The sequence below is a fragment of the Tiliqua scincoides genome, chromosome 9 (genome assembly GCF_035046505.1).
Source record: "Tiliqua scincoides isolate rTilSci1 chromosome 9, rTilSci1.hap2, whole genome shotgun sequence".
In the NCBI taxonomy this organism is placed as follows: domain Eukaryota; kingdom Metazoa; phylum Chordata; class Lepidosauria; order Squamata; family Scincidae; genus Tiliqua; species Tiliqua scincoides.
The window spans coordinates 12,243,169-12,251,312 of record NC_089829.1 but is presented as its reverse complement, the minus strand read 5'-3'; positions in this window follow the sequence as shown (position 1 = coordinate 12,251,312).

The window sequence follows — 8,144 nt, the reverse complement described above, 5'->3', positions numbered from 1 at the left end:
TTTGGTACCAGCTGTCTCATGCCCTTGCTGTCCATTGTGTTTTTGACACTTGCCATCAAGAACATGAAGCGACTGGGACTGAAGGAGCCCCAAGATTGCCGGAGGCAGTCCAGAGGCAGACGTTCGCATTTAAATCAGTGCAAAAGACTGGAAGGTTGGGGGCAATGTAGTGTTGTCATTATGTCACCCCCAAAACTTCCAGAATGCCAAGCTATAGCAGGTAAGTGCCGCCCCAGGTGCTCTCAGCAGAAATATCTCTGACTCACCTGTCCTGACCACAGAGACAGAGCCGGTCCTTGGGGACTGGATCTCCCGTCCTGATAACTGAATCCAGTACACACAGCAGAACCTTCCAGCGGTTGTTCCATCCAACCTGAATGTATTACTGTGACTCCTGAGCAGCAGCTCATGGGTGTGACCTCCTGTTTCCTTGTAGAGAGCATAGCCTGCAGCCTCTTCCCCTTCAGGAGCTGAGCACAGCAGGGCGATCTCTTCTCCTTGGGTATAACTAGGAAGCTGGGCCTGGGAGGAAAAGACTGGAGGTTGTGGGGACTCTGGGATGCCAGGGGAGAAAGCAACCCAGTTGGTTTGGGAAACCAGGTAGATGGAACTCGTCAGCCTGGGAAGGCAGCTCATCTGAGAGAAGGAAAACTCTGATCCCAAACCTCCACTGCCTTGTGGCTACATCCAGTTGTGGAAAAGGCTTCAGGAGTCAACCTCGAGGCAAAATCCGGAGCCGGAGTTCGTGGCTGAACACAGTCACGTTCTGGCAACTCCTGCGACGCCGCTGGAACCAACTGTATTGGTCTCTGCCTTTCCATTGGACCATTTCAGCGACGTGGAGAGGGGGGATTTGCTGCATGGGTAACAGCCTATCCTCCATACCTACTTTACCCAGGCTTCACGCACTGGAGAGGACACTCTTCCAGAACCACCATTCAGAGCGTGACACCATAGTCTCCCGAGACTGAAGGATGCCAACAACATGTGGTTTGGGAAAAACCTCATACAACCACTGTGGTTCCCTCTCCTGGAGAGTATTTTGTGCAGAGAAAAAGAAGTATTTCCCAGAATGTTTTGTGGAAGAACCATGACCATCACACTGGTGCAGGTTTCTATTTGGAGTGTAGCCAAAGATGCCACTGAACCAATCTGTTTCAGAGAAGAGAGGTGAAACTTGAGCCCCAGGACCCCCCTTCCCCCTACCCTGACCCTTTCTCCTTTGTCTGCTAAGCAACCCTGGTGTAGCAAGAGTGCCCTCTATTGACTTAATTTCATATTGCTCCACTCAGTGTTCTGGCTCATGTCACACACACACACCCCCAATCTTCACAACTGGATGAAGAAGGCCTTGGGAGCCTGAGAGATGATGGCTGTCTATGGACCCCACAGATGTCCAATCTGCATAAGACTTGCAACCACACATTAACTCCAACCTGGGGGATTTGGGGGACTTTCCAAGGAATAAGCCCCATTGGATATACAGGGCTTACTTCTGAGAAGGTGTGTATTGGATGATCATGGTAGGATTGTCTCACTGGTGAGAGCCCCTCATCTTAGTTCAGAGTTCAGTTGTGGTATAAACACAAGAGGCAGAATTCCAACATCAGGACATATAATCTATAATGCACTAATATTAATCTCTAAATAGAATTGTGTTAATAACCCCTGCTAACTGGACAAAGAGGCACTTTTTTAAAGTAGTGTCTTCTTCTATTTAGCAGGTGGAGAGCACCCCAGCATGGAGGCTTTTGCTGCTGTCTCTTCCGCATCTTTTATAGACTGTGAGCCCTTTGGGGACAGGGAACCATTTATTGATTTGTTTTACTATGCAAACTACTTTGTGAGATACTTTTTTTGTTGTTGAAAAGCAGTATCTCGTAACAACATCATCCTAAGCGGTCAAAAATTGGAAGCAACAACAAACAGAACAAACCATGCTTCTCCTTTTCTCTGTTTCTAAATTTCAGAAAAAAGAACAATGCAGAACCCTTTTTCCCCTAGAACTATGTTTCTCAAACTGCGGGTTGGAACCCACTAGGTGGGTTGCGAGCCAATTTCAGGTGGGCCCCCATTCATTTCAATGTATTATTTTTAATATAGTAGACTTGATGCTGCCACGGTATGTGACTGCATTTGGGGACATGTAACAGACCTGTACTTTGAACAAGCTACTATGTATATTCCTTTAACAATGATAGTCAATGGGACTTCCTCCTGGGTAAGTGTGGGTAGGATTGCAACCTAGGATTGTGAAAAATGTCCCTGCTTGATGATGTCACTTCTGGTCATGACATCACTTCCGGTGGGTCCTGACAGATTCTCATTCTAAAAAGTGGGTCCCTGCGCTAAATGTGTGAGAAGCACTGCCCTAGTAGATCATGTTGCAAGGTAGGTTGCAAGGTTGAAGAAACCAACTCAGTAAGACTCAGTACTCAGGAGTGAAGGTTTGCAGGCTATTTATTTATTGCATGCAATGGCAACCCATGGGACTAGTGTCCAAGGCATGGGAGCCGGGTTTCAATATTGTCAAGACTATTTATACAATTTTCAGCTCTTTGTCCTAAAATCTAGGCATCCCATTGGCCGAAATTTTACATCAGAGATGGGGCAAACACCTAATAGTTTACAGATAAGGTACAATTTGCATTAAGGATAACTGATAGGTACATTTCAGGTTACATTTTGCATAAACATATTAAATTACAAAGTTTTCAGAACCAGCAGGGTGTGCTATAATACCATTTACCCAGCGTTGAATCACATTCACATAAATCAAGCCAATTATACAGATTGTTTTGACAAATTTTAGAATAACATCATTAAAAGAAAAGGTACTGTGTGATCTGCCTGGCACTCCTTATCTTAACTGCATACCTTTCCTATGTGTTAATATAGACACTAAGCAGCAGCTGTGGGGCCTCTCTGCTGTACCAAGGCTTTTGTCTTTCATTAAGTATCTCTTAAGACTTTTCTAAAATCAAGCAACTTTGGTCCCCTATGGCCTGCTTCTAATGACTACTGTGTCCCCTATATGTGGGTTACAATCTGGGGCAAGGACTATTCTGTCCTAATTCTGTCTATGTGTGCCTTTTGCTCTAAAAGCATAAAAGTATAAAAGTGTAAAAGCATAAAAGCTGCGGAGTCTCTCTTTGGTGGATACAGGCATAAATCAGTATGTTTTAACCTGTGCCAAGTCCTTTCCAGCAGCTGCCTGGTACCTCTTATCTAGGCTGCATTCCAAAGTGTTTACACTCTGCAGCCTAAGCAGCTTCAATTAGACTAGCAATATTGCTCTCTAATAAAGCCAAACAGCTTTTTACCATTTCTGTGTTGCTATGTTTTAGCAGTGTGGCTATTAGGCTATTGGCTCAAATGGCATGTCACCCTGGTCATTCTGCCACCTTCTATCAATCAAAGCACTTCCAAGAGATTGGCATTCCTTTGGGGCTGCTTCCTGTGTAGAGAAGAAGCTTCTGTATTTCAGCAAAACCATTTTCTTTGCAAAAGCTCACGCAGAGACTCCTGGGCTCTTTGTGGCACTAACTTTACCACAATATGAACACATTTACGCTGCAATTAAAAATGATTTTTAAAGTAACATTTCAACTCCCACATCTTCCTACAAGGAACTTGGGAAATTGCCGCTCTGCGATTATATCACCAAATGTTGGACACCCAAAGCAACCCCAGTTGACGTGGGTTAGAATTACATTGGGAGCTATGGACATATTGCAGAAAAGTTTTGCTTCTCTGAGAGTTGAATTGAGCAATGGACCTTTGAAACCCCAGTTCTTCCCTTCCTTGAGTTTCCCACTTGCCCTTCCCTTGACTTTTAAGAAACCCCAGAGGTCCAGCTCAAGCCATTTTCAACACTTTGGCCACAGCGTCCAGCTCTGAATTCATGCATGCAGTGAATTCTCAAAAAGTAAGTTGCTCACCAATGACAGAAAATACAACCTGATTACTCCACTCAGACTGGGGCAGTGTTCCTGTACTGCCAGCTACACTGGCTGCCGGTTCTGTTCCGGGCCCAATTCAAGGTGCTAGTTTTGACTTTTAAAGCCCTTTACGGCTCGGGTCCAGGGTATTTGAGGGACCACCTCCTTCCCTACAATCCTGCCCATGCTCTTAGATCATCTGGGAGGGCCCTTTTGACTGTGCCGCCACTAAGAGATGTGAGAGGGGCGGCGGCCAGGAAGAGGGCCTTCTTGGTGGTGGCCCCCGAACTGTGGAACACCCTCCCCTTAGAACTGAGAACTGCTCCCTCGTTGCTAACGTTTCGGCGTGGACTGAAGACCTTTTATTTCAAAAAGCTTTTAATTGTCGACAGGCTGGCTGGCGTTCTTGCTTCTTGCTTTTTATATGAAAATCCACGGGGTTGGTTTGTTTTTAGATTTTCTAATTATTGTAAATTGTTTTTAATGATTGTTTTTAATGATGTATTTTTTAAAGTGTTTGTAAGCCGCCTTGTGTGCCCGTTGGGCAAAAAGGCGGGGTATAAATTAAAATAATAATAATAATAATAATAATAATAATAATAATAATAATAATACTGCTGCTCATTCCCAAGTAACAACAGACAAAACTTTTCTTTAGTTCCAGGTGTGCTGTTGAGACCTTGAAAGCATTCTCTTTCTGTTTTTTAGCCAGGCTCAGGCTTTCGCTGGTCATCTTTTCAAAGAAGAAGAGCTCCCATGCCTGTTGCCCTTCTGGCATGGTGCAATTCACCTGGATCTGCTCTCCTTGGAAAAAGAAGTGGTATGGAGGAGAAAAAGACAGTTGTGGAGCTGGTGAACTTTTCATCGCAAATGCTGCCAAGGGATCTGAGAAAGGGAAGGAGGTGATAGGTAATCCATTTGTTTACCATCTCCTCCTGAAACCAAATGTTCACTGACCTCTTTTCCTCTTGAACTGGTCATACCCAATCTTATGTATGTCTACACATAAGTAAGTCCTAGTGTGTTCACTGGGGCTTACTTCCAGGAAAGTGGGGATAGGATTGCAGCCTTAGTGTCAGAGAGCGACAGTGGTGGACTCCCCCAGCTCCACATCTGGGGCAAAGGTCACCAATGGTGCCCCCCCACAAGATGCCGCTGCCCTCCTGCCAGGTGCTACCCCCCCTCACTGCAATGAAATGGAGCCTAGCGCAACTCCAGGGTGAACCAGAGAGGCTTTCCCGCAGTTTTAAACTGTTTTCAGCAAACTGGAAGTACAGTTTCTGCCCGTGTTCGAAGCCTCAGTGAGGCTTCCGCATGATCCTAGAGGCGCGTGAGGCTCTGTGCCCAGGGCATTTGCCCCTTTCAGTGAAGGGCAGGTTTGTTACTGGGAAATGTTAAGCAGAAAACTTTTTTTCCCCGGGGTTTTCCCAGGCTCTCTGTTGGGGAGGGCACAGAGCGGTTCTTGCTTAATGCGGCAAGTACTGCGATTTGTGCCCACCCACCCTCCCTCACTTCCATTGGCTCCAAAATGGAGCCATTCCACACAGTGATGCAGGGGGTGACATTGTCAGATTGCCCAGCCCCAGGTGCCATTAAGCCTCAGGGTGCTTCTGTGTTCCAGCCCAGTATTCTGCAGGGGAGGGGCTGTAGCTCAGGGGTATAACCCCTGCTTTGCTTGCAGAAGATCCCAATGCATGGCAACAGGGCAGAGAGAAATTACCTGAATCTCTGGAGAGCTGCTGCTTGTATCAGGGATTCTGAACTAGAAGGACCAAGGTTATGACTTAAGCCCAATCCTATGCATGTTTACTCAGAAGTAAGTCACAATATAGTCAATTGAGCTTACTTCCAGGTAAATGTGGATAGGATTGCAGCCGCAATCAAAGGCTCTTTTCTGTGTCTTTTCTTAGGGCTTAGCAGCACAGTAAGCATCACTCCGGTAACATAACAAGGAATGATGAGTAATTATTTCATAATTTGTATTGTTAGAAATAGGGCTTCTTTAAATTACTGTCACTATCTACTTGGCTGCTGGCCACTGGGGAGAAATAGTTTTAGTCTTACCTGCAAAGGTCACCATCCAAGAAAGGACCAAGTATAAGCCTAAAAGAGAAAAAAGGGAAAAGTGGAGCTTCAATCAAAAAGCTGGCCTTTGTCTGTTAAGGGCCATCTTCTGGCTTCCTGGTGGGAAAGAAGGTAAGTACAAGAAAAAAAAAACAGAAAGATGATTGAGAAGACCAGCAACATTAAACACATCGAGGGAAAGGCTGGATGGAAAGAAAAGTGAAGAAGAGGAAGAAACAAAGCAAGGAGAACTTGACATGATGAATGCAAGCGACTGAAATTCAGAAGGAAAAATAACTATGGAAAAGCTGGGCAAAAAAGCCAAAGTGACAAGCAAAGGCCAGGCACCATTTCTGTAGGGCTACACAGGGGTCTTCCACAGGCTATGCAACAGTCATGCAGAGAGGGAGGGGAGAGTTTATTTGCTCTGTTTTCTTCTCTCCCAAAGGCAGCAGCTCCTCCAAGTCCTGCAAAAGCCGAAGGAGATGTAAAATGGACTAGACCACATAACTCTAGCAGTTTCCCAGCTGTAGTTAGATGAACTATCTAATTTCTGCAGAAAACCATTGTGAAATGTGGGCAACCTCCATCAGGTAGGTCCCACAACACTTGTAGAAAAATGTGTTGGGGTTGTTGGTAAGCAAAGCACAGCGACACAGAGAGAAGCAAGCTCCTCTTGTTGTAATCAAAATGACGTACTATCACCAGGCTGCTTGCTATTAAGACTAAATGATGCGTGTAAGGAATAAGAACTGAGGCTGAGGTGAAAGATCAAATAGTTTACTTTTAGTTCTCAGATACTTATTTGTACAGCATCTGGTTTAGGACCACAGGTTCTAACAGCTTTGAACACATAAGCATAACCTAGTTTGTTTATCTAGCTTTGTTTATCTTGTTTATCTAGCTTCTTTATCTAGCTTCTTCAAATATGTTAGAAGCAGGAAACCCGCCAGAGAAGCAGTTGGCCCTCTAGATGGTGAGGGAGGGAAAGGGGAGATAAAAGGAGACTTAGAGATGGCAGAGAAATTAAATGAGTTCTTTGCATCTGTCTTCACGGCAGAAGACCTCGGGCAGATACCGCTGCCCGAACGGCCCCTCCTGGCCGAGGAGTGAAGTCAGATAGAGGTTAAAAGAGAAGATGTTTCAGACCTCATTGATAAATTAAAGATCAGTAAGTCACCGGGCCCTGATGGCATCCACCCAAGAGTTATTAAGGAACTGAAGAATGAAGTTGCTGATTGCTTGACTAAGATATGCAACTTGTCCCTCAAAACGGCCACGGTGCCAGAAGATTGGAGGATAGCAAATGTCACACCTATCTTTAAAAAGGGAAAAGGGGGGATCCGGGAAACTATAGGCCGGTCAGCCTAATATCCATACCGGGTAAGATGGTGGAATGCCTCATCAAAGTTTGTATTGGCAACCTTCAGTCTCGAAAGACTATGGTATCGCGCTCTGAAAGGTGGTTCTGGCACAGCGTCTAGTGTGGCTGAAAAGGCCAATCCGGGAGTGACAATCCCTTCCACACCGGGAGCAAGTGCAGTCTGTCCCTGGTCTGTCTCCCTGGCTATGGGCCTTCCTTCTTTGCCTCTTAGCCTCAGACTGTTGGCAAAGTGTCTCTTCAAACTGGGAAAGGCCATGCTGCACAGCCTGCCTCCAAGCGGGCCGCTCAGAGGCCAGGGTTTCCCACTTGTTGAGGTCCATCCCTAAGGCCTTCAGATCCCTCTTGCAGATGTCCTTGTATCGCAGCTGTGGTCTACCTGTAGGGTGCTTTCCTTGCACGAGTTCTCCATAGAGGAGATCCTTTGGGATCCGGCCATCATCCATTCTCACGACATGACCAAGCCAACGCAGGCGTCTCTGTTTCAGCAGTGAATACATGCTAGGGATTCCAGCACGTTCCAGGACTGTGTTGTTTGGAACTTTGTCCTGCCAGGTGATGCCGAGGATGCGTTGGAGGCAGCGCATGTGGAAAGCGCTCAGTTTCCTCTCCTGTTGTGAGCGAAGAGTCCATGACTCGCTGCAGTACAGAAGTGTACTCAGGACGCAAGCTCTGTAGACCTGGATCTTGGTATGTTCCGTCAGCTTCTTGTTGGACCAGACTCTCTTTGTGAGTCTGGAAAACGTGGTAGCTGCTTT